The sequence below is a fragment of the Balaenoptera musculus genome, chromosome 6, assembly GCF_009873245.2.
Source record: "Balaenoptera musculus isolate JJ_BM4_2016_0621 chromosome 6, mBalMus1.pri.v3, whole genome shotgun sequence".
NCBI classification, from domain to species: Eukaryota; Metazoa; Chordata; class Mammalia; order Artiodactyla; family Balaenopteridae; genus Balaenoptera; species Balaenoptera musculus.
The window spans coordinates 114,908,100-114,930,653 of record NC_045790.1 but is presented as its reverse complement, the minus strand read 5'-3'; the positions used below and the strand labels follow the sequence as shown (position 1 = coordinate 114,930,653).

The window sequence follows — 22,554 nt, the reverse complement described above, 5'->3', positions numbered from 1 at the left end:
GGGGGACCTTCCTCAGTATCCCCACTACAGGGAGGGCCATGGAAGTGGGGCGAGCATCCTGGGAAGGGGGGGATGTGCGGGCTGGAGGGCCGTGTGGTCAGAGTGGGTGGGGCCTGGGGCAGCCCCCCCCGCCCCGCCCCCCGCCAGCTTGTCCCTCTGGACACCGCAGTTCACCCCAGCCGCCCGTGGTTGGCTGGTCAGAGAGTGTCTTCAGACAAAAGCCCCGGAGTCCAAAGCAAGCGTCTGAAAGGTCCAGGCCACGTTCCCATCAGCTGCGTGTGACCCTTGTTCATTACCCGAGGGGGCCAGTTCAGTGCTCCGTTTTGCTTCCTTAGAATACCAACGACTAGTCCTGGCTGAAACGCCGCACGGATGTCCGTACGGAACCAATCAGTCCAGGCTAGGTGGCCCTGGGAGGAGGCGTATCCGCGAGCTGAGGGGCCCAGGGGGCTGGGGCAGGGCTGGGTGGGTGCGCACCTGGTGGGTGCGGAAGGAACCGGCCGTCCTGCAGTGGAGGCCACCTCCCCAGGCAGTGAGTGGCCACCTTCCTGCCCTCACCGGGGTCAGGAGCCAGGCACCGGCTGGCCAAGGCCGAGATGGGGAGGCGGACGGTCTGGCCCAGGGCCGGGCACAGCCAGGTGTGCAGGGAGCTCCCACATACAACCTGGGCCCCGCTGGTAGGAAAGTTGCTGCCCACTCTGACCACCGGCTGCCCTTGTGAAGGGATTCACCTGACCAGAGAACGGGTTTCCAGTTCCTTCCGGTGGGTGCCAGCGCCCTCACCCCTCCCCCCACCGTGCCGCCACCTTGGCTGGCGGCGCTGGGCCTCGCTCCGGCCCGGGGCACCCCTGTCCCTTCTGTCCCAAGAGCCCGGGGGCCCTCTGACCCCACCGCTCAGCTCTGGCTCCTCCAGGCCTGGGCTGCTGCCCGGATGCCCACCTGTGGAGTTTGCTTTGCAGAACCAAGGGGGCCTCTGCCACCTGTGGGTGTGGGCAGCCCTTCGATGATAGAAATCTGGCTTTTAAGTGGGAATTCGTCATTTACCACAGCACGGTGACGTAATGGTAACACGAATCATTTGTATGTTTTTCAAACTATACTGCGATGGCCCTGTTTCCCCAGCTCCCTCAGTGCACAAAAGTGCCCCAGTGAACACCATTATCCTCCTAATCCACACCCTGGGCTGACTCAGCCCGCGCTCGATACCCACCCGTGGCCCGGGCAGACGGGTCATCGAGGTGCACTTCAGAGTGGCTGCAGCCCTTTTTGACCCACCACCCCTCCTCTTGCCATGCGGCTGGCCGGTGCGTGCCTGTGTGTGCGTATGTACACGTGTGCATGCCTGTGTGTGTCCTCAGTTTCGAGTCCTACCCTGTTCACCCAGGCTCTGAGCAGGGCAGGTGGACGGGTCCCGGCCCTGCCACCCTCTGCGCCCGGGGCTCCCTCTAGGTGCTCTTGGAGGGCACTGGGGGGCTCGGGCCCCCGGGAATGGGAGGCCCCCGGTGGCCATTATCCGCGTGCTCCTGCCCGGAAGACAGTGGGCTGTACTCAGCTGGGAGCCTAGGGTCCTGGCTCCGTTCGCCTTTCCCGCTTGGGGTCAGCTGGGCACTGTTGTCGGAGCCCGTTCACGTGGGCAAGGGCCCTGTGCCCTGCCCCTAGGGAGGGAGGGGTTGCTTCTCTCCACCACCAGCTCCTCCTGTGAGATGAGGGGAGTCTGGCCTCACAGCCCGGAGTGGACGGGGCTGCTGGACACGGCTCTTCCCAGAGGGGCGGGGAGAGGGGCTCTGCTCTGGGGAGTACAGCCCAAGGCCAGCACTTCCTCCCGGGGCGGGGGCTGCAGAAGAGGGCGCAGCGGGCTCTGATGTCCCCTGCAACCCAGACCGCCCTGTGGCCGAGCTCTCCTGGCTCCCTTCTCCAGGAAGGCGCCGGAAGCCAGGGGTGGGGACTGCAGGCCCTGCTGGGGGGGGGGGTGCAGATTGGATGGCCCTGGTCTTGACCTCAGAGACACGTCCCGAGGGGACAGCCTGTAGAAGGACCTTCCCGAGAAGACCTGGCACTCTGCACACAGTGGTGGAACGCAGGAGCGAGTGAGTGAATGGGGCTGTCCTGTCTCGGCCCTTGCGGGACGGAGTATCGCAGACCCGGTGGCTCGTAAACAGTAAACATCCGTTCTCGCAACTGTGGGGCTGGAAGTCCAAGGTCCTGGGGCGGGCAGAGTCGATGTCTGGTGAGGGCAGCTTCCCGGATCACAGACACCGTCTTCTCTGAGCCCTCACGTGGTGGAAGGGGCGAGAGGCTGTGAGGCCTCTTTTATAAGGTCGCTAATCCCATTCTTGAGGGTGGAACCCTCATGACCTAGTCATCTCCCCAAGGGCCCACCTCCTAATACCTTCACCTGGGGTCTAGGATTTAACATATGAACCTGGGGGACACACACACACTCAGACCATAGGTGCCCCTGCCTCCGCAGGGATCGCACTCAGTGGGCCCTCTACTTTCTCAACGACAGTGTCCAGGGTCACTCAAGGCCTCCATAAGCTGGGTCTCAGGGGCAGGATGTCTCCCTCCAGAAACGCCCACGGGCACGGGTGCTTGCATTTTGCTGAGTTATTCCTGGAAAGGCGGCCTCACTGTTTAGGACCTGGCCCCTGGAAGTCCTTCTGCTTGTCTCACCTGGGTGTCTCTAGCTGCAGCTGCTGAAGCCTTTCCCAAGTCCTGTCTGCATCCTGTCCTTCTCCTCCCCTGGAAGCGTGTGCCCAGCTCTCACCTGCATCCCGTGGAGGCATTGAGTGCCCCCCCAAGCTACCGTGCCCACCCTGGCATGACTCCGCGCCAGACCCTGCTGTCCCTCCTGGGAGGAGGTGAGTCACCGCAGCCGCCTGGCCCTCAGCCTTCTCGGGAGCAGGCAGCAGCAGCTGCTTAACAGCTGCACTAAATGTTAGAGGGAAATTTAGGACAAAAGAGGAAGAAGATTGGAGCGTCCAATTTAAACCGAGGGGAGGCGTCCAGAAACCAAAACGGTGCTGCCCTAATTCACGTGCAGAGAGAGCCACGGGTTTGCAGCCTCTAACAAGAAACCAAAATACTCACCCAGTTTCCTTCTGTGCAAGGGATCCAAACTCGCCTGCCAAGGAGCCTCAGCTGGCCCGGGGCACCGCAGGCCCCTCACTCTGGCCGGTGCACCTGCCCTGCAGGCCAGGTTGAGGCCAGGAGGCGATGGGGAAGGGGCCAGAAGCACCTGCGCAGACAGGTGCCCCACCCCCAGCTGCAGCTCCAGCCCAAGGCCACGCGGGGTCTGGGAGGCGGTGCCTCACCCGAGCAGTCCCGGACTCCTGAACCCCAGCTATGGGTGCGCTCTTGGACAAGGCTCCCAGCTGGAGAAGACGGTCCAGTGGAAGCAGAGGCTGACCCCAGAGAAGGGCTTTTGAGGAGTCGGGGGCCAGGTGAGCAAGCCTTAATCTCCAGAGTAGCCTTCGGCAACTTCCTGCCCCTAAATAAGGACCCCACCCTCAGTGGAACTGCTAGGCCCGGCTGCCGGGGGTTGATCTGTAAGAGAGCAAGAGAGCAGCAGGTGGGCCTCTGGATCCCCCTCCCCAGCAGGGACCCAGCCCTGAGCTGCAGCCTTGACTTCACACCTGCTGGCTTTGTCCCCCCGCTGGGCCCTGACTCAGCCTGCAGGCTGGAGTGGGGTCTGTGTGCTGACAAGAGTCACTGCCAGGAAAACCCAGCATACCGGGTCCCTGCCAGGGGTGTTTAGGAATCCCCGGTTCTCCGAAGCCCATCTGTGCCTCCATCGCAGACCCATGCTGGAGCCACAAGTGGGACCTGAAAGGGGTGGGCATTCCTGCCCGGTCCGAAAAGGGAATTAACAGAAGGAAACGAACGCGCTCTGCCTGGGGTTTGGAAGGGCAGTGGCTTATGTGATAAACGGTACTCAACCCAGCCCTGCTCAGTCCTTCAGCTGTGAGTAAAATGCCCGGGGCTGGAGTCCCTCCCCCTGTAGAGACTAAAGAGGAGGGAGCTTGGTAGGCTGTCAAGGAGAGAGGCACCATCTCCAGGTGTCGGCACCCCTGCAGCCTGCCTGGGGCCAGGCGACCCCCGCCCCAGGAGAAGCCAGTGGCTCGCTCAGGTGGGGGCAGGGGCGAGAGGAGCAGGGCAGGTCCCCATGGACACAGGGCGAGGCGGCCACGCTCTGCGCCCTCAGCCTCCTCGCTTTGTGGCCGCTTTGTGGCCGATACTTAGCCCGGCTCCTCCCTCCTGGCCCTTCCTGTGTTTTGGGTTTTTTTTAATACATTTATTTATTTATTTATTTTTGGCTGCGTTGGGTCTTCGTTGCCGCAAGCGGGCTTTCTCTAGGGCTCTAGGCACGCGGGCTTCAGTAGTTGTGGCACGCGGGCTCAGTAGTTGTGGCTCACGGGCTTAGTTGCTCTGCGGCATGTGGGATCTTCCTGCACCAGGGCTCGAACCCGTGTCCCCTGCATCGGCAGGCGGATTCTTAACCACTGCGCCACCAGGGAAGCCCCCCCTTCCTGTGGTTGTGTAGGCACCTAGTTCCCTGGATCGGCTCTTCCTGCACAGAAGTGCCCATAGGGCTTCGTTCCCTGGACCCTGGCAGATCCACGGCCATAAAGCGGGAGCTCCCTGGTGAGGCTCGGGCTCCAGCGGCGATGGGACCAGGGACAGATGGGGACTTGGCTGTTAGCACAAAGCCCAGGCCTGAGCTAAGGCCATATCTGGTGACCAAAAGACCTACCCCCCCCTCCCCCAGGCTGGACGCCCCACTCCGGCAGCCTGGATCTGAGCTGCCAGGTCCTTGCCCGGAACTTCCCAGGGCAAAAGAAAGATGACACGGTGATGGCAATGGCCAGCAGGGACCGGGGCCGTGATACCGAAGGGCAGGGCTGGATTCGGTCACCCCTGCCATCCCAAGCACCCCGGGTACAGACAGTCAGTACCTCAAAGTGCAGGGACCTCACCTCCATCCATCCTCCAGCCGGCTCGGGGCCACGCTTGTCAGTGACCTGCTGTGGGCTTTGGGCCATGGCTCCCTTCTCTGCCCTGATTCCCTGAGGGTCTGCGTGGGAGGGTCTCACTTGGGTTGGGCTTGGAGAGCAGAGGGCCCTGTGCGTCCCTTCTCTGTGCCGCCCCCCTGAGCAGAGAGTGGGTCCGGCCCCTCCGTGGGACCTGGGAAACAGGCGGGAGGCCTCAGCTCGTCCCTGAGCCAGACGGCAGGTGGGGCAGGCGGAGTGGAGCCGCGCTGGGGTCTCCCTCGGGCTCCCCACTGCCCACCGGGCCTTGGCCAGGCCCCACACCATCCCCAGAGGCCCAGAGCCAGCTTGGGCAGCACCACCCCTCCACGCCCCTCTCCCAGGGTCAGGCCATGCCTATGGTGGGCCCAGGAGCAGACAGAGCTGGAGGGGGCTCAGAGGGTGCCTCGGCCATCACGGGGGCACTGTTGCTGGGCACTCGATTCCCAGAAGTGCAGGGCTCCGTGGGGACCCCCCCACCCCTGGGCGAGGGATGACCCCAGCCCGTGGTGAGGTGTTAGGAGTTCAGTGAAGCCGCCACTTTGGGGGAAGATTCCCAGGGCCAGGGATGGCCACGTGGACTTTATTTGTTACCCAAACCTCATGATCCGCTACGGAGCAGGTGAGGCTGCCCTTGGAGAGGCCCAGGAGGTATCAGGCCCACTTGTAGCCAGGGGCACGGGAATGATGGTCCAGTGGGGTCAGAGGCCAACGGGGTCAACTGGACATGTCACCGCCTCCCCCCGCGGAGGCCCCGATTCACAGGGCCTGGGGCAGCATTCAGCCCCTAAAGTACCACCTTGGGGGGCGGGCCGGGTGAGAGCTGACCCCTGGGCACCTGGGGGTGAGTCCAGCCCCTGCCCTGCAGGGAAGGCTCTGCTGACGGCCGCGCCCTGTGGGCCTTCCCTCAGTCCCTGTGCGGACCCCACCACTCCGGAGAAGGAATGATTTTTAGTCCCATGTGCCTCAGACCCCCAGCACTTGGTTTTCCTCACAGGACCAGACCGGGATCCAAATCCGTGGGGCCAGTGCTCTGGGCCGGCCTCAGGTGGGAGCCCCCGGGGTGTGAGCTGCTGTCTCGTGTGCAGACCACAGACTCTGTGTCTCTGCCTGGGGTCTGAGCTGCCAGAGCATCTCCCCGGCCCAGCCTCCCATCCATCCCCCGTCTACCCTGGGCGCACAGCTGGCAGGGCCCGTGAGTCCCAGGCGAGGGCCCGGGTCCTGCAGCAGGGAGGGCAGGCCAGGCCGGCCCCAGGACGCTCCCCACAGACCCCAGCGTGGACAAGCGCACCTCAGACCCTAACGCGCACACCTGTCACCTGGGGCCCTGCACTCTGTGATTCGTGTATCGGGGCCTGGGGCGGAGGGCAGAGGGGAAGCACAGCGAGTAGGGGACCCAGGACAGCAGCGTGGCTCAGGAAGCCACTAGAAGGTGTTTGGAGGAGGAGGAGGAGGGAGTGTGGCCAGATGCCGTGAGGTCAGGGCAGACCATGTGACCACCGGTGACAGTGGGGCCTCCGTCCCCGAGCCTTTGACCCCCAGCTGAGCCTGGTCTGACTCCCCAGGGCCTTGACACAGGAGCAGCAACTGCCACTTGTCATTTCCACGGGGGTCTTGGTCCCCCAAACTGTTCTCCCCCCTCCCCATCTGAGGAAATGGCCATCATGGGCCCCCTTCCCAGCAACAGTCTGAGCGCTGCACCCCAATCGCTCCCCCTCCAGATCCAGTCGATGCCCCTCAGCCCTCCCTGGACCCCGGGAGAGGCCCCAGCGGGTCCAGCAGAACATTCTCCTTTGCCCAGCAGCCCGGAGACCTCTTCCCCTGCAGGCGGGACAGAACAAGGCAGAGTCCCGGCCCCGCCCCTCGCCGCCGGGCCCCGCCCCCTCGGAGCCTGCTCCTGGTGATACCTGGATCCCTGCTCCCTCGGCCCCGCCCACCTGCCCCCCACCTCCCCCTCAGGTCTGCTCAGCCAGCAGCCTCCTCCTCTCAGTGCCCCGCACGGCCCTTTGTTTTTTTCTTGTGGAAAATACGCACAACATAAAATCCACTGTCTTGACCACTCTTAAGAATACAATTCAGGGGCATCAAGCACATTCACATTGTCGTGTAACCATCCCCACATCCGTCTCCAGTACTTTCTCGGCTTCCCAAACTGACACTCTGTGCCCACTAGACACTCACTCCCCATCCCCCCCCAGCCCCGCCCCGCCATCTACTTTCTGTCTCTGTGGATGTGACTCCTCTAGGGCTTCCTGTGAGTGGATCCTGCAGGATCTGGCCTGCTGTGTTGGGCCCATTTCACTCAGCACAATGTCCTCAAGGTTCATCCATGCCGCAGCCTGTATCAGAACCTCCTCCCCTTTTTAAGGCTGAACAATATTCCATCAAAACTATCATATATACTACATTTTGTTCATCCCTTTGTGGACACCCAGGCTGTCTTCACATTTTGGCTGTTGTGAACAGGTGCACACATCTCTCGTAGACCCTGCTTTCAGTTCTTCGGGGTGCACACCCAGGAGGGGGATTGCCAGATCATACGGTAACTCCATGTTTAATTTTTTGAAGAACGGCCCACGGTTCTCCACGGCAGCGGCACTGCTTAAATTTCTACCCACGTTGCACCCTCGTCTCCCGACGTATCCTCCCCAGCACTGGTTATCTTCTGGGTTTTTTGTTTTTTGTTTTTTTTTCTAGCCATCCTAATGGATGAAGTAGTATCTCACTGTGTGCACGGCACTTTTCAGTCCGTGATATTTTGGGGTTTTCTAGCTGTCTGTCTCCCTGACTAGGACAGCAGCCCCACGGGAGCAGCCCTGGCCCATCACGTTCTCCAGGGTCCCAGGGCTGACACGGAGCAGGACTTCCAGGAGGACCTGATGTCTGGAGACAGGTGTGCTGCCTGCTCGCCCCCCTGCAGCCTCGGGGAGAGCCTCGCCTGCAGCCCACCCAGGCTGCCGGAGCCTCCCTCTGAGCAAGTCCTGTCTCTTCTTCCTGATTAAACCATGTGCTCACAAGCGTAGCAGTTCAGCCATACCTAGGGCCGCAAGGAGGGGGCCCAGAACTGTGAGAGCCAGCTGGGGGGTCGGGATGGCTTCCCCGAGGGCCCAGGTGAATTACCCGGGCCTGAAGGATGAACCAGCCGGAGTTCACTTGCCAGCGCCGGAGAGGAGGTGTCCCAGGCAGGGGAGTTGCAGGTGCAAAGGCCCTGCGGCCGCAGGCACGGGGGAGCAGCCAGCACAGGCAGCCTGGGTCCTGCGAAGACAGTGTGGGTGGGTGGGTGGGGAGAGGACCAAGGCTGCGGAGTGGCCTGGTCACTGGGATCAGTGGGACGTCACTGATCACAGAAGAGACCCAAAGTGGGGTCCCGCCAGCCTTTCTCTCCACTACATCTACCCCCCCTCCCCCCTGCACTTTGTCCTTGGGCATCACCCTAGTCCCCAGCTCCCATGTCTGCAGTACAACGGGACTTTTCCATCGGATGCACAGAAGTTTAAGAACCGCCCCCCCTCATGGGGTCCAGTTGCCACCCACAGGGGAACATGGGCTGGCTGGGGGGCTGGAGCCCTGGGAGTCTGTTCCCAGATTCACTGCAGGACAAACTTGGTCCCAGTTCTGATGTAGGTGGATGCCACCCAATGCAGGCTTTGCAGGGGATGACGGGCACCTGGCAGGCAGAGCCAGGTGCCGCTGGGCACTGCAGCCCACCCCGGGCTTCAGAGTAAGCTCAGCAATGACACTGAAAAGTGCCAACAGTACCCACAGGTGCCCACAGGTGCCCGCGGCCCAGCACGACCCCAGAGGGGAGTGGAGGGACACCTGGGGGGTGGAGGGGTGGCCCTTCCCCAGGGGTCTCACTGCTTCTCCAGAATAACTGCCAGAAAAATAGCAGTGGCAGTGGAGGGGGTGGCCAAGGGACCAGGGGGGTCTCCGGGCAGCCAGGGGTGCTTATCTCCAGGAGGCCAGGCTGCCAGCCGCTTTGTCAGAGGATCTGCGGGGCGGGGGGGGTGGGCCCTTCAGACTCACAAGCCCCAGCCAACACCTCCCCAACGTCCTGCCCCTCGTACTGGAATCTGCACACAACGTGCCCCTGCGGGCAAACGGGACCTCCAGGCTCCGCCAGGAACAAAAGCAGAGACGGTTTCCTCGGGAGGGCAGCTGGGGCCTTCCTCGGAGAGGTGCCCAGCCTGACCGGCCTGTGCTGGGCTTTGGCTGGTGGGTAGCCCGGGCCCTGGGTGGCCGGGGAGGTCCGTGCCCGCTGTCCTGGGCTGTCATCGCCCTGAGAGGCTGTGATGGTGAACAGCCCCATGCTGCCCTCCAAGCCTGGGTGGTCGCCAGCTTGGGGTCCTGGCAGACTTCCTGGGGGGGCTCCTCAGGTAGGCCAAAGGATTGGCATTAAAAGAGGGGGTGGCCTCGATGAACCCCGAGCCAGGGACGGGGTGGGCAGAAACCCAGCTAAACTGGAGGGCCTGAGTTCTGCGGGTCTAGGGGAGGGCGGGGGCCCTGCTCAAAGCCCAACCGCGAGTGGATGGCCTGGTTGGCACGGAGCAGTGTCCTAACAAAGAGGTGCTTTGTGGGCTGCTGGCGTGCGGCCGCTCTTGGGGTGGCCGGGGCCCCTCTCGGAGCCGGAAAGGGAGCCTCACCTCTTTCCTGACAGTCGCCTGGTCTGGGGTGGGGGTCTTCGCTGACTGTGCCTCTGCTGGGAACACAGATGCTCCGATGCTTGCAGGAAAACCCTCCACGAGCCCCTCCCGACGAAGGCCCGGGAAGCCCCCACCTGGGGGCAGCTTCCCAGGAGGGACTGGACCTGAAGTCAGGTATCCCCTCTGCCCCAGACCTGGAGGCTTCCGCTGAGAGCGTAAACGCTGGCCATGCCACCCCAGGCTTTTCCGTGTCCTACTGGCAAAGGTCAAGCCAGGAAGCAGACAAGCCTCCCTTTGCTCTCTGGGCCGCCTGGGCCGAGGGGCTGTCTCGGCTGCTGGCTCTCACGCAGGGCAGCCGACAGGACCCTCGTGGGGAAGCGCTGCTTTCTCGCTCTGCCTGTTTTGATGCTGGAGTCTGTTCCCAGCCCCGCAGCCCTGGCCAAGGGTCTGATCCTGGGGCTCCCCGCCTGCTCCTTCCCTTCCTGCTGACCAGGCACCGTGGACACTCTGAGGACGGGAAAGTGGCACCAAGAACTCAGGCAGGTGGGTGGGGGGGTCCCGGCCCCTCGTCAGTGAGCACACAGCACCCCTCAGGCTCTCACACTCTGCAGATGTCCGTGGGCCTCTTGTCTGTGCGTGGTACCCCCCAGGGCCAGGGCAGTGGACGAGACGGGGAGCCTGTGCCCGAGGGGGAGACGGGGGCTGTGAACGTCAGAGTGGATTAGTACCAGGGTTGGGTCAGGGAGAGCCGACTGGCAATGGCCCAACTGGCTCTTTCATATGGGAGGGTCAGGAAGGCGCACGGTCCAGGGACATCTGGGCAGAGACCCAAAAGAAGTGATAGGGTAAACCTCAAAGACATTGGGGGAAGAAGGTATAGGCAGTGGGAACAGCAGGTGCAAAGGCCCTGGGGCAGAAGGATGCCAGCATGTGGAGGACCCACGCAGAAGCCAGTGGGGCCAGAGCTGGAGAGCGACCAAGCGGGGGTGAGTGTAGGATGAGGGGCCAGGTCCCGGCCACTCTAAGGACTCGGGCTTGCGTTCTGAGTGAGAAGTGAGATGGGGCCACCGAGGGACCTGAGCGGGGGAAGGTCGTGATCTGACACGTTTAGAAGCATCTCTGTGCTGCCGTGTGGTGACAGACCCAGGCAGGGGCAAGAGAGGGCAGACGGGGAGGCCAGTTATGGGGCTGTTGCAGTGACCTGAGAACGTGGGGGCTGGAGCAGGAAGGTAGCAGCGGGGGCGGTAAGAAGGGGTCGGATTCCTGACACAGCCTTGAGGCAGAGCTGTCAGGACTGGGGTGTGAGAAAAGTGAGAAGGAGAATCTAAGGTTGGCCTGAGCTGCTGAAGGATGGAGCTCCCAGAAGGAAGAGCTGTCATTTGCTGAGGCGGAGGGCGTGTGCGGGGGAGCAGTTTTGGGGCACAGTCAGGGTCTGTTCAGCCGTGTCACACTGAGACATCTATCAGCCACCCAAGTGGACAGGTCAGGGAAGCGCCCGGCTAAGTGAGACTTGGGCTTGGTGTGTCTGATGGGTCTTAATGCGTCTTCGAGATGAGCCTTGGGTGGAGGAAGCAAGCCTCTTCCCAGAACTGGTGAGGCCAACTGGGGCAGACCCGCCCGTTTGCATTCGATTTCAGGGATCCCGGCATCCCTGAAGACCACAGCCCCCGGGGTGGGAGCCCCGTGCTACATGGAGCCCAGGACAAGAGGAGAGTGAGCAGAGTCTGGGTGCATGGCGCAGTGGTCTCAGCTGACTGGTGTGGACACGGGGAGCCCGGAGGAGGAAGGCGTCCCTTCAGGTCCCTCCTCCACGAAGCCCGGCTCCATCCAGCCGCTGCTCCAACAGGCCTCCCCTGAGCACTCAGCCACCTGCAGGACTGCCGAAGCAGCACCTGGCCGGCTACCAAACGCTTCCACTGTCCAGGGAAGGACAGACAGGTGACCAGGCCTTGCTCCCAAGTGCACCCAGAGCCCCCGCCCCTGAGACCCTGCTCATCAGTTTGTTTGCAGATTTACCTCTTGTGACTACCCTCTTTCCCCAGCCTGACGCTCTCTGGATAAAAGGGGGAAAATCAAGCTACAGGCCATGAAAGCTCAGGACCAGAGGCCAGGCCAGTCCTCCCTGAGCTGAGAAAACCCTCGCTGGCATCTCAGGGGGGTTGCGGTGCTAATCAGGTCCCTCAAGAGGGGACTGGGGCCGCTGCCAGGCCTGTGTATCAGCCAGCCCAGGCTGATCGTTTATAACGTCTAAGAGTCCTAACGATCAACAGATGGAGGCATGGGGCTTCGCAGGACCACGCCCCACCCTGCCTGCTGGGGGACCCGGAGTGAGGGACCCCCAACCCAGCTGCATTTTCTTCCTAAGCTGCATTTTTCTCATAAGTAAAACAGGAATAGAGAACCAACTTTATAGAACTGTTGTGAAAATTAAGTTAGATAACACGCAGAACATGTAGCACACGCCTGGATTTTAGTAGGTATTCAGCGGTAGCGTTGAAAATGTGCAAGTGTGGTTTACATGCACACACATGCACACTGAAACTGCACCGAAGCCCCTTATCCTTGGGGACGGGTTTCTGGTTATCTGTTGTCTTCTAAAAACTTATCAACGCTTTCCAAACGTCCCTCATGAAAGAAGAAAGAATCTCTTTAATAGTTAGAAAACACAAGTGAGGAAAACAACCCGAATGTGCGAATTTGTGACCAGCCCACCGGGTGAGTAGGTTCCCACCGGGAGTGTGTACAACAGCCAGCACCCCTGCCCCTCTTCACCTCTAGACCCCATCCACACGGTGACCCCAGCCCTGGGCAGGGGAGGACCTTGGCACCTAGTGGAGGGCTTCTTGAGTCCTGACCCCTTGCCTGGAAGCAGCTAGACGTTCTGCTCACAGGTGTTGTTTGCAGAAGCCCCGGTTTCCCAGGGCCCCGAGATCCTAAATAACACTTAGTAGCTAGCTGCAATCCTGGGGCTGCTGAGCTGCCCTAGGCCAAGGCATGGCCTCCCTCCCGGCCCAGGGCCTCAGCTGGTCCCCAAGCTGAGCGGGTGGCAGTTACCTGTCCCTCTCTCCGTGCACCTCTTGGGCTGGGACCACACGCCAATCCACGTGACTGTGCCAGCAACTGGTAGAGGCCCCTCAGAACAGTCAGACTGCCCTGCAGGCTGGGGCATGCGCTGGGCTGGGGGGGGAGGTGGGACCTGGGACAAGCTTAGATCTAAGTGGGGTTCTGGGGGTGTGCCCAGAGAGTCTTCGAGGGTTCATACCCATTGCCCAGAGGGCAAGGCAGGAGTGAGCTGGTGGGGGGAAGCTTTCTGTGCAGAACCTCAAGTTGGGGGTCAGGGGTCAGTCCACGACCAAGGTCAAGGACCTACCACCATGAGACTGGGGACAGAAGTACTTAGACCAGGCTTCTGACCACTGCCCTAGGAGTGACCTTGGCCCACTGTCCTGCAGGGCTTTAGCCCCAGCCTCTGACCCCCAAGGGGCCCAAAATGTGCTCAGCGGGGGTGCAAGTGGGGGTGGGCATCTTGCTCTTCACATCAACCCCGTCCTCCTGGTGACGCTATGCTCCGGACCACTGTCCTGGTGCCACCCCCATTTTCCTGCCAGGACCCTGTAGGGGTGAGGGAGCCAGGAGGTCTCTAGTCTTGGAGGACCATTGCAGCCTGTCCTGACCGCAGGCCTCAGGTTAGGGTGGGGCGACTGAGGGGGACTTCTGTGGGTCCTTTCCGGTTTGTGGCTGATTTTATTTCTGCGCACTTGTTTTAAAACCTCACCTCTGTCCGCAGGAGGGTGACCTCGAGCAAACCGGGAGCCACGGGGGAGTCGGGGGTGGGTGGGTGGGTGGTGGCAGTCACTAACGGCCAGTGCGCCCAGATCACGCCGGGCCTGAAAGCAGACCCCGCAGCGTCTCCGCAGCTCGCAGTTACCGGGATACGCGCAGGAGGCGCCGCGACGCGCGGTTCGCCCAAGGGCGCTCCCACGTCCCCGCTTTCCGGCCTCCGGAGCGTCGGTGCAGCCGAGGCCGCGCACCCGCTCCCGCCGGCGGCCCCACTTGGCCCAGCATCCCGGAGGCTGTCCCGTGCAAGCGCGGCCGCCGCGGTGAGGGGGCGCCCCAGGACCGGGGGCTCCACACCTCGAGAGGGTGTGGGTCGGCACCCCTGCCCTTCCCGCGTGCGACCCCGGCTCAGTGCCCGGCGCAGAGTCGCACGCCAGGAGTTTGCGGAGGCGGCGCACGGAGTGGGCGCGGAGCGGCCGACCCCGCCCCGGACCCCCGGGCCGCGGATGCCCCCCGGCCCCGCCCCTCCCAGGGCGCCCACCTGGCGGCGGGGCGGCGCGCCCCAGGGCGGCGAGTGCGCGCGCGCGGCCGGCGCGCTGTCCCTTTAAACGGCGCGCGGCACCTCCCCCCCGTGCCTCGCCCGCCGTGGTGCGGGCAGGTGCTGGGCGCGGCCGGAGAAAGTCCGTGTGAGCCGGAGCGCCGGGCCGCCGGAGCACTTCCTGCTGCAGGCCGGACCGGGCCGGCGCCCGCAGGTACCCCAACTTCGCGCCGCTCGCGGGTCCCACCGCCGGACTTCCCGCAAACTCCGCGGCGCGCCCGCCCTCGCCTGACGCAGTGCCCAAGTTCGCGCCGCGCGCCGCCCGCGGAGCTGGCTGGGGGCGCCCGGGCCTGGGGAGGCGCTCGCCCGCGCCGGGCCGCGCCCCGCCCCGCCGAGCGGGGACCCGGGCTCCGGGCGTCTCCTCTCCTACCGGGTTTCTCGGGGCGCTCGGGACACTCGGTCTCCGCCGACCGGACGGACGGAGCCCAGCCCTCTGGGTGGGGAACCCGCGCGGGCTCGGCCTGGGGACACGGCCCCGGGGACACGCCTCTCTCTCCCGGGCCGTCCGGGGGAGGGACCTGTTGGGCACCCAGCCATGTGTCCCCTGGCTGTGTGTTCTAGCTGAGCCTGTCCTGTGTGGTGGGGGGCTGGGCGGGGGGAGAGCGCCCTGCGTGGGCTGGCCATCAGGTAGAGCTGGTCTTCTGAGCACGCTGCACGCACACCCCTGTACCCGTCTGGTCTGGTCCGGGTCTCTCTCCAGGTCTCCCCTTCCCATCCCCCCACCTTCCCCTCCGCTTCCCTCTTGAGCGCCAGACTCCTCTTCCCTCGCTCCCCCCAGTTTGCCCTGATGACAAAGGACGAGGTTCTCCTGGTCTCGGCACAGGTGCTTCTCAACACTCCGTGCGGGGTGTCGTCTAAGCCCCCCACAGACCCCAGGAGAGGTATCTTCGAGTGTTGGCTCCATTTTAGAGATGAGAAAACAAGGAGTTAGGTGAAGGATCAAGCCGCGGGCACTGCCGTCCACCTTCCAACAAACCCCCTTCCCCTTCTCCCTGTGGCCCTCTGTGGTGTCCGCCCCTCCCGGGAGGCCGTTGGCATTCTCCCGTGGGACAAGCCACTGTTTGTTGGTACCTTGGCTGGAGCCTGAGTGAAGATGGGAGGGGGCGAGACCCAGGGTGGTTGGCCCCCTGCCGTTTCGGTGAGCTGGCTGGAAGGGGCACAGCAGTAGGACAGGATATCACTCGTCCCCTCTCAGTGGCAGAGATGGGTTCTCGGTGGTCACACCCAGGCGGGGTGGGCGCCGGACGTGGTGTCTCGTACCGCGCTGACTCCGCGCTGGCTTCGTCCGGCCTCTGCTCTGCAGCCGTTCCGAGCCTCCTGCAGAATCTTGGACCGGGAGAAAAAGCTTGTGCATTTTCTGACACGGGGACACCAGGCCACCCTGGCTGCCCGGAGTGCTCTGGGTTCTCTGTCCTGGATGTGCTGGGACGCTCAGAGAGGCTGTCTTTGGGAGGTGGGCTCGTGGGTGACTTTTTAACAGAACCCTTAAAGCCTCTCTCTGTTTTCCAACTAAAACGTGAGATGCATTATTCATATAAGAGAGACGGTGGTGATGGCAAGTGCTGAGCTGGCATTTACAGCCTAGGTTCCTTGGGCACCTCTGCCTCTAGGGCTCAGCGTGCTTGACTTGCAGCCTGGGCTGGGGTGGGCCTGGGACCCCTCCTGGGACAGAAAGTAAGAAATGTGGCTTTGACCCTTTCAAGGATGTTCCCAGGGCTCCACCCCACGCCCCTTCCTCTGAGGTCTGTGCTCCCAGGAATGCAGAGCCAGGTGTGGGCTGCACTGGACACGGACTCCCTCCAGACCCCGGGCCTCCCGCTGCCATCCACGGCACTCCCCCCCGGGGAAGCAAGTCCTGTCCCTGCAGCCCATGCTCAGTCTGCCCCCTTCCAGGTTACCCTGTCCCGTCTCGCCTGGCTCTGCTCCGGCCTGGTCCCTCCCTGGGTTCTGTTGTCCTGCTGGGGTGTGGGGGGTGAGATGAGATGCCCTGGCTGGGGGCAGGGTGGGGAACGTCTGCTGAGCCGTTTGAGCGGAAACTGCAGCCCAGATCACGGCCCTTCGCTCCTGATTCTCCAGCGTGTTTCTCCCAAGAGCCTGCAGACCCCCGTGTAACAGGCGCACTTGGGGAGCTTGACCCGGGCTGGGTTCTTGAGACGAGACAAGCTGCCTTCCAGCTGAGGATCTATCGTGTTAGCTGGCCTGGGCCTGGCTGCTTCCCGTGGCCGGTGTCCCCGAGCGGTGTCCCGGCCCAAGGAAGCTGGCCTTCAGGCCCGGTCTTTTGAAGGGGAGCAACGTCTTTGGTACAGTTGGAGGGGTGTCTCCCTACACAGGGACGGGGGCCGCCGGTCCCTGGCTGGACCCAGAGCTGTTCCTGGCTGTGGGCAGCCCCACTTCGGGAGCTTGTAAAGTCTGGTTGGGTCTGGGGTCCGACTGGGGGCTGGTGAGGGGCTTCAGGGCCTCTCACTGCCTGCCTGCCTGCAGGGTCTGCAGAGAGCACTGCCCAGCCCGTCCACGTTCTGGACCCTGCCCAGGCCTCTGCGAATGCCTCATTTGCGTCCAGCACGCTTTCCCAGGCGCCCCCTTGGTCCCCCCCGAGGTGCCAGTCTGGCCCTCGGGTACTTCCAGGTGGGGCCGGGATTTAGGATCAGAGACAGCATCTTCACTGGTGTCCTCACCCCAATTCAGAGATAAGAGTGACCCCCTCACACCGTGGCCCTGGGCGAAGCCTGTGTGTCCTCCCCTGCCCTCCACACCCACGTTCCCTCTCTCTTTCCTTGTGTCCCGAGCCACCGAGGTTGTGCCTGGGAGGCTACATCCCGCCCCCCCCCCCCCCCCCCCCCACCATCCTGGGCTCCAGGGACCCAGGCCGCTGGCCGGGGGAAGCAGTCCCCTTAGCGAGACCCGAGGCACCACTGCCGCCCACCCTGCCTCCAGAGCAGCCAGGGATCCTGGCGACCTCTGTTTCTCTTTTAGCAAATCCTTGCTCTCACCAGGCCTGGCTCTCGATGAGATCATTTGCAAAGTATGCTTCCCGGCTGGCCCGGGCTCCCTCATTGTGTCACCTGCAGCTGCTTGCTCACTGGGAGCTGGCCTTCCTCTGCCCTGGCCTCTGGCCTTTGTCATTTAAAGTTCAGGTTTTGGAAGAAGGCGCCCTGTGGGTGAGGGTCTCAGCAGGTGGGGCAGGCACAGAGGTGTTTGGGATGTGAACTTGGGAGCCGGGCTCCCTGGCGGCCGCCTTTGTGGTTGGCATCCTCAGAGTGGGGCAGCCCCCATGAGGACACGGACAGTGGGGGACACTCACCCCTGCCCCGGCCTGGGAGCGTGTCTGAGCAGGAGGAACGGAGCTGGGATCTGATGCGACGCTGGGCTCCCTGGGGCCTGCCCCACCCCCAGCTTCCGCTGGCTGGACCTGCGTCCAGGCAAGGAGGCACTTAGGAGCAGGACCTCTGAGGTCTCTCTCAGGTCACATCCAGCTCAAGGCTTTGTGACCTTGGGTGGGTAACTTACCCCCTCTGAGCCCCACCCTGGCCTGTGTGTTACTGCTGAGACACCGAAGGTGAGCAGGCCCAGCCTGGGGGCCCTGTGGAGATGCCCCCTGCCTGGAAGTGGACCAGAGCCAGTGAGGGGTTCATGCCCCTTTAAGGGGAGGCTGCTTCTCCGTCTCCAGGGCGGATGGAGGCTTACTTTTCTCTGAGGTGTTGGTCTCTGGTCCCAGGGAAAGGAGAGGCTGGCTCTGGGTCTCTCTGAAGGAATCTTACCCCACCCCCTTGGCCCTGGGCCCTGGCATCCAGGAGGGCACATGGCCATGGATGGGCCGGGAGCTCCTGGGCCCCGCCCCGTGTCTGCCCGTGTGCCTGGGAAGCAGCAGGGCCGGGGGCGGGGACCGCAGGGGCCTGAAAGTGCCCATATATAGTCACTGGGGTGAGCAGTGAGCCCGGCCGGCCGTGGGGCTGTGTCCCAGGCCCAGGGCTGGCTGGCCCCCAGGCCCAGCATCAGGCCCAGCCCCCAGGTCCTCGAGGGCGGGCTGGCCCTGGGTGAGGGGCGTGCTGAGGGGAGCTGGATTTGGGGCGAAGCATCAGATATAGCAGCAGGCACAGGTTTGGTGCTCCGGGAGTGTTTGTTGATTGAAAATAAAAATCTCCTGGGCACTTGGTAGTCTGGGCCAAGTGTATTTCTTGAGACACCATTTTTGAAAGTTGGAGGCCGTAACATGTGGCTTGCCCTGTCGGCCAGAGCCACCGAGGGCCCCTCACTGTGGGCTGGGGGCGGGATGCCTGCTCGTCTTCACCCACAGCCCTTGCCCCACAGAATGCCCCCTTCATTACGGTGACACCCCTAGATGTCCCCTCCCCATCCCCACAGATGGCTGGCATTTTCCGGAAGAGGGCCTCCCTCCCTCCGCCTCCTGCACACTGCCTGGAGTCCAGCTAGTGGTGAAGGGGCAGGGCCTGCCCGCGCTGCTGGTGGTCTTTGCGGGAAGTCTGCTCCCTGTGCCCCCGGCTTGTCCTGGGTTGTCCTGAGTCCCGCGGGTGGAGGGGGGGGGCCTCCCCACCCTAGCCCTGGGCATCTGCCTGTCTTCCTAACTCGCCCGTCCCAGTCTCTGCGCCAAGAAAGGAGAAGCAGCCGCCTCTGCTACATTCCGACTTTTGTGCTGTTAAAAATCACAGTGTTAACATAGTTTTGCTCCTTTAGTTTAGTTTCCTTTGCACTGCTAAGCGCCTTTGTTAAATTTTGTATATTGATACTTTTTGTTGGGCCATATAAAGCCATTAGGGTGAGAGAAGATTAAAAAGATACATTACAATTAAAATGTTAATGAAATCTGCATCATACAACTTTTGAAACCCTTTAGGCATTAATCTTGCCTGTGTCATGTCCATTAACTTTGGCTATTCTTATTCCACACTGACCCCTGCTGAGAGATTTGTGCTATAATTGGATTTTTTTTTTTTTTAATAAAAAAGAAAAGAAAGCTTTTAAGAAAATAGAGATTGAGTGGTGGCCCCGGCTCCTGCATGAAGAGAAAAGGAGAGAAGGGGCTCCCCTTGGGGGCGGCCGTGGGCCCCCTGCCTCCTCCAGGTCCTGGCGTCGGTCCTCTCTGCATCCCTGTGGGTGACCGGCCGCCCCGTCCACGCAGGCCCTGCCCCTGCTGCTCCCCCAGGGGGACCGAGTGTGGCCGTGTGCTCAGACCTGTGTCCACACCAGGACCGGCTCACCCGTGGCGGGAGGGTGTGCCGTGGCCGCAGTCGGGCTGTGGGTGTGCAGGGGTCAGGGATGAGCTCGCCTTCCTGGGCTGGGTCCCCGAGTCCAGGTGCTGGGTGAGGGGCTGCAATGGGCAAGTTCTGGAAGCGCCGATGGTTTTGGTTTTGAGTTCTCAGGATCCCGCGTCCGCCACACGACACGCGCCTGGAAGTCTGGTGGCGTGGGCACTGGAGTCTCCAGCACGAGGCAGGGGCTGGGGGCTGTGGGGATGGGGAGCGCCCCCCCTGGCCTACCCCCAGGGGAGTTGGGACCCCCGACGAGAGCATGCCCTAGGTGCTCGGTTAAATTCTCTGCACGGACTCACCCTTGACCGTGGCCGGAGGCCGTGGTGGTTCAGATCTGGGCAGTGCCCCTGCTGGGACGCACCCCTGGCCCGGGTGAGGCCCGGGCAGTGTGGGGCACGGGGCTGGCCCGGGCAGCCCGGGTCTCGCCAGCCCCCGTGCTGCAGTGACAGCCGTGGCGCTGGGAATCTGGTCGGGTGGTTGGCAGGGAGCTGCAACAGATTTCATGTCTGTGTGTTTTTGCAACACCTTTCTATACAGGGAAACATAATTTAAAATATGATTACTTAGTGTTGTAACAGCCGCCTCAGCGCTCCAGCTATGCCGAGATCATTATCAGAGGCTGATATTAACTTGCAAAGAATATTATGCAAATTGCCCGCTGGCTTCTCCGGGAAACCTTCTGCCGGGATGGGGGTGTGTGTGGGGTGTGGGGCACGGGCGGGTCCCTCCGGGGCGACACCCCTGCATCGCTGGCCCATCACCCGTCGTCGGTTCCTGGCCGTGTCTCAGGACACTGGGCCGAGTCTGTCCCCTTTCTCCACACCAGCCCTCGCCCCTTGTCTGCGTTGGGAGGAGGTGGGGGGGGGACACGGGGAGCGGTGGGGCAGGATGGACCTAGTGGAGGCTTCGGGGCAGGGTAGGGGCTGGAGACTCACGTCCCCCAGGCTCGCCACCGGGCCCTGTGCTGTTTGTTGAGTGAGTGTTGCCGCTGTGTCGGGCCCTGGCAGACGCGTGGGAAAGCGGTGGTGGGATTGGCGTGTGGCCCTGACTGCCCACTCAGACCTGCCCCCTCCTCGAGTCTGAAGGTGGCTCCCTCCCTTAGCAAGGGTGGTGCATCCCCCCCTATTTTGTGAACGCTGCTCTGCGGGTTCCCCGTGGGGTCCCTCAGCTCCAGGAGGGCAGCGATGTTTGTTTGCCGGTGGAGAGGACAGGCTGGAAGGGGCGTGAGCCTTGCGGTCACCCTGGGGTGTAACGGGGGTGGGGGTGAGATCAGTTTCCTGGGGTTGGGTAACAAATGACCGTAAACCTGGGGGCTTAAAGCAACAGAAATTTACTCTCTCACAGTCTAGAGGCCAGAGGTCCAGAATCAACGTGTGGGCAGGGCTGGTTCCGTCTGGAGGCCGTAGGGGAGAATCCTGGCCTCTTCCAGCATCTGGCGGTGCTGGCAATCCTTGACGTTCTTTGGCCTGTAGACGCATCACTGCCATCTCAAGATCTTAACTAATTACATCTGCGAAGACCCTGTTTGCAAATAAGGTCACATTCTGAGGTTCCAGATGGACATGAATTTTGGGGGGACCCTAGTCAACCCGGTGTGGCCAGGTGGGCGCAGAAACCCTTTAGTGCCTGGAGGGGAGGGGCAGTCTCAGAAGTAGGGGCGGCCTTGCTGGCCGTCTGGGTCCGCCCTGTGCTTGCCCAGGAGGGTGGGCAGCCAGACGCATGGGCAGTAGCCACGGCCCCGACAAGCACCTGGACCGCGGGCATGAAGGGCCAGCGCAGGCTGGGAAGTCTGGAAGGACCTTTGGCTCAGGAGCTAAGCCGGGGTCGAGGGCGGGAAATGGGGCCACTGACGGAGGAGGATTTTCCTGAGACAAGAGTGTCTGTGGTTACATAAGTTTGGGGACAGGAGGCAGAATTTGTGTTAATTGTCATAACCCAGTTTAGCGGCCCATCCTTGTCCCGGGAAGCAGCCTGGAAAGGAGAGGGAGGTGGGTCTCAGTGGAGTCCTTGGGGCTGGACCCCAAACTGCAGCGCAGACGCGGGCCACCGCGGCCCTCCAGGTCCTTCCTCCCTGTGTCTCTTCCTTCCCGCAGAAGAAAAACAAGGTCATGAAGTGAGAGGAAATGGCCAAGAAATGGAGGCAAAGAGAAAGTAAGAGCAGAGATGCCTCGGGAGGAGGTGGGTGCCCAGGATGGGTCTGGAGGGGCCACGGCGTCCAGGCGGTGAGGCGGGGCACCCAGGCGTTGTGCCTCTAGACCTCGGGCGCCCTGCCATTCCTGGACCGTGACCTCAGGCAGCTGTGGCGGGCCTGAGAGGGGGCACGTTGGCAGGGGGCTCATGGCATGGGCCTCAGGGTCTCTCCTGGGGGAGGAGCAGGGTCCTCGGGTCCCCCTCACTCCTCTTCCCGCCCGGCTCTGCCAGCCCAGGGGCCCCAGCTTGGTCCCAGTGCAGGTGACCGCCCGGCCGGGCGAGGGCCTGAGGGCCTGGGAGGCTCTCGTGCAGTTTTGCGCTGGGCCTTTCTTCACGTTCCCAGTAACCCAGGAGAAGTGGGAAGTCCCCCCACCAGGCCTCCTTGGGAGTTGGCCCCCAGCTCTGCTTGGGGAGCTCCTCTGTCCCTCCCCCACCCCACCCCACCAGCTGCCTGGCATGGGGCTTCTCTCCTGGGAGGACAGGCGACATGATTTGCTGCTCAAGCTCAGAAGGAGGGTCCCCGCCACGTTCAGAGACTCGTTTCTGGGGGTTTTCAGGACGTCTGGCCAGGACTTGGGGTGGACCCCCGGGGGACGGGCGTTCCCCAGGACCAGGCACCCCTTCTCCGGGGTTGGGGCACGGTGACTTGGCTTCCTCCAGCCTCCTGGCCCCGCTGTCACTGTCACAGGTCTTGAGTGTGGTGGAGGAGCCCCTACCCTGTGCCCAGCGCTGGCAGCTGGGGCCGCTAGTTCTGATGCCTGAGGAAAGGGTTAAAAGATGCACAGTGTTAAACTTACAGAGAAACTGCGCATACTCAACACAGAACTTCTTCCAGATGGTTTGAGAGTAGTGGCCCCTTATTGCTGGGTGACCCACTGAAACAAGGGCTGCCCACTGCCCGCCTCACCGCAGCTCCAGCGGTCACTGAACGGCCCCAATGGCGCCCATGCCTGGGCCCTTTACAGCCAGAGGGTCACTGTGGAGGTCCTGTCCCAGGCACCTGTCAGATCTGCTTTTAAAATTTTAATTAAAAAAAATTCCAGTTACTTACA

The 22,554-nt window shown here is 62.7% G+C and overlaps 1 protein-coding gene across 2 annotated transcripts in view; it reads left to right on the top strand.

Moving 5' to 3' along the window:
* The window catches only part of NACC2 (NACC family member 2), a 93,931-nt gene that overhangs the window by 4,839 nt on the left and 66,538 nt on the right, over nt 1–22,554 (top strand). The window contains exon 1 of one of the 2 annotated variants that reach the window (XM_036855400.1): nt 14,105–14,199. The exons of the other annotated variant lie outside the window; for it this stretch is intronic. The gene's annotated coding sequence lies outside the window, so the exon portion shown is untranslated. Of the gene's footprint in view, nt 1–14,104; nt 14,200–22,554 lie in introns of those variants that run through there. 2 annotated transcript variants of the gene reach the window in all.